Below are 2,892 nucleotides of genomic sequence, written 5' to 3'. Positions count from 1 at the left end.
TTTTTGTTCCCAGTCAATGACAAAACATTTCCTGAGGATATCCAAACTTATTTTGGTAAACTACATGATCTGAGTAATAACTGTGTTATCGAGGAAATTCTCCCTGAATTTTCTAATCATTTTGATAACATAATTCATTTTGATTCTCAAACATCATCCGTAGTTGATGAGGAAATTGTTGTAGAAAGTCCTGAAGTCACATTGGACTTTCCATCTCTGCAGTCTGACCGCAGTATTCCTAACCACAGTCATGAACTACAATCTGTCCCATTACCTAGTATCAAATGTCCCACTAAAGTGTCCACCAAGACTTACTTTGCAGTTGTTCACAGCATTACACCGCAGACCATTATCAAAAGTTCTGTGACTATTGAACCAATTAATCATGAATTACCAATCAAAAATTTTGAATTTGGTCAATGTTCTCAAAGTCCTGACATCTCCAGTTCGGATGAATCAAGTCCCTGTTTTTCAAAATTTCCAAAAGATTTAAGGAAACCGCAATTAAATGTCACTGACTGCGGTTCTCCTAAGACCGAAGCAAAAAGAGCTTTTAAAGAAGAATTTTGTTATCGTGGAAATCAACGGGAAATTCATTCAAAACAAAAGAAATTTGTTAAATGTTCCAAGTCAAAGAGTCCAGAAAAACTTGTTTTCTCAAATTATCACTTCAAATCAACTGTTTCCAAGAAAACAAAAAGGAAGGAGTTCATTGTTTCTAACACTGCTCAGAAATCATCTGACACTAAGGATAAGTCTTTTCGATCAAATGGTTTTCAGGTCTATTCATTAGACAATCCAAAATGGAAAGGTATTCTACCTACTACGACCCTTCCAAAGTCACTTTCAAAAACTCAAAAATGGAAAGGAATTTTGCCAAATACGGCACTCAAAAGGTCACCTCAAGAATTTAAGAAATCACCTCACAAAAGGCCTGCACGTATCACAATATTGTCTGCTTTGGGCCACTCGGCACGAGGACTTCCCAGGGGGTCACCCATCCTGGTACTACTCCCGCCCGAGCATGCTTAACTGCAGAGTTCTTATGGGATCTGCTGCCCTCACGGCTTTCAAACGCGTTGTGACAAGGAAGGTATCCACACCCCTTATAATGTGTGTTTAGTTCTCCTTCCAAGACGATGTGGGATCAGATCTAACCCACTTTCACCCCCCATTATAGGGTTCGACGTCCCCATCGAACACATCGACCCGTGCCCTGGCTCTGATACCATTTGTAACATCCCCCTCTGGCACGTATCACAATATTTTCCGCTTTGGGCCACTCGGCACGAGGACTTCCCAGGGGGTCACCCATCCTGGTACTACTCCCGCCCGAGCACGCTTAACTACAGAGTTCTTATGGGATCTGCTGCCCTCACGGCTTTAAAACGCGTTGTGACAAGGAAGGTATCCACACCCCTTATAATGAGTTTTTAGTTCTCCTTCCAAGCCGATGTGGGATAAGATCTAACCCACTTTTAAAGTGGGTTAGATCTGATCCCATATCGGCTGGGAAGGAAAACTAAGCATTCCTTATAAGGGGTGTGGATACCTTCCATATCACAACGCGTTTTAAAGCCGTGAGGGCAGCAGATCCCATAAGAACCCTGCAGTTAAGCGTGCTCGGACGGGAGTAGTACCAGGATGGGTGACCCCCTGGGAAGTCCTCGTGCCGAGTGGCCCAAAGCGGACAATATTGTGATACGTGCCAGAGGGGGATGTTACAAATGGTATCAGAGCCAGGGCACGGGTCGATGTGTTCGACGGGGACGTCGAACCCTATAATGGGGGGTGAAAGTGGGTTAGATCTGATCCCACATCAACTGGGAAGGAGAACTAAGCATTCCTTATAAGGGGTGTGGATACCTTCCCTATCACAACGCGTTTTAAAGCCGTGAGGGCAGCAGATTCCATAAGAACTCTACAGTTAAGCGTGCTCGGACGGAGTAGTACCAGGATGGGTGACCCCTTGGGAAGTCCTCGTGCCGAGTGGCCCAAAGCGGACAATATTGTGATAAAAGTGGGTTAGATCTGATCCCACATCGGCTGGGAAGGAGAACTAAGCATTCCTTATAAGGGGTGTGGATACCTTCCCTACGACAACGCGTTTTAAAGCCGTGAGGGCAGCAGATCCCATAAGAACTCTGCAGTTAAGCGTGCTCGGGCGGGAGTAGTACCAAGATGGGTGACCCCCTGGGAAGTCCTTGTGCCGAGTGACCCAAAGCGGACAATATTGTGATACGTGCCAGAGGGGGATGTTACAAATGGTATCAGAGCCAGGGAACGGGTCGATGTGTTCGACGGGGACGTCGAACCCTATAATGGGGGTGGGGGTGTGAAAGTGGGTTAGATCTGATCCCACATCGGCTGGGAAGGAGAACTAAGCATTCCTTATAAGGGGTGTGGATACCTTCCCTATCACAACGCGTTTTAAAGCCGTGAAGGCAGCAGATCCCATAAGAACTCTGCAGTTAAGCGTGCTCGGGCGGGAGTAGTACCAGGATGGGTGACCCCCCGGGAAGTCCTCGTGCCGAGTGGCCCAAAGCGGACAATATTGTGATACGTGCCAGAGGGGGATGTTACACTACGTACCTGCAAGACCTGCAAAAAACACCTTTTCAAAACACACAAACAAAAACGTCAAATATTACAATCCTCGGACTGGACAAAAGCATACTTTTTCCTCAAAACCACAAACCAAGCCAAATGTCAGGGAATATGATAAAAAGTTCATGTGTCAATCTCAGTGTCAAAAGATCTTCTCCCATGACAAATCTCATCGTTTTCAAAAGACTCGTAACTATCCACAATCTCACAAAACATCAAAAAATCTCAAACACCCAGGACTGTGTGACAACCCGACATTTTGAGACAATATAATGTAACACCAGT

General features: G+C 45.3%; 1 pseudogene; it reads right to left on the bottom strand.

Moving 5' to 3' along the window:
• Positions 1–964: 964 nt before the first annotated feature.
• Positions 965–1,092, bottom strand: LOC111879712 (5S ribosomal RNA; annotated as a pseudogene).
• Positions 1,093–2,892: the final 1,800 nt, after the last annotated feature.

Source organism: Lactuca sativa, chromosome 5 (assembly GCF_002870075.4).
Source record: "Lactuca sativa cultivar Salinas chromosome 5, Lsat_Salinas_v11, whole genome shotgun sequence".
Lineage (NCBI taxonomy): Eukaryota > Viridiplantae > Streptophyta > Magnoliopsida > Asterales > Asteraceae > Lactuca > Lactuca sativa.
This window is presented reverse-complemented; position numbering and strand designations above follow the sequence as displayed.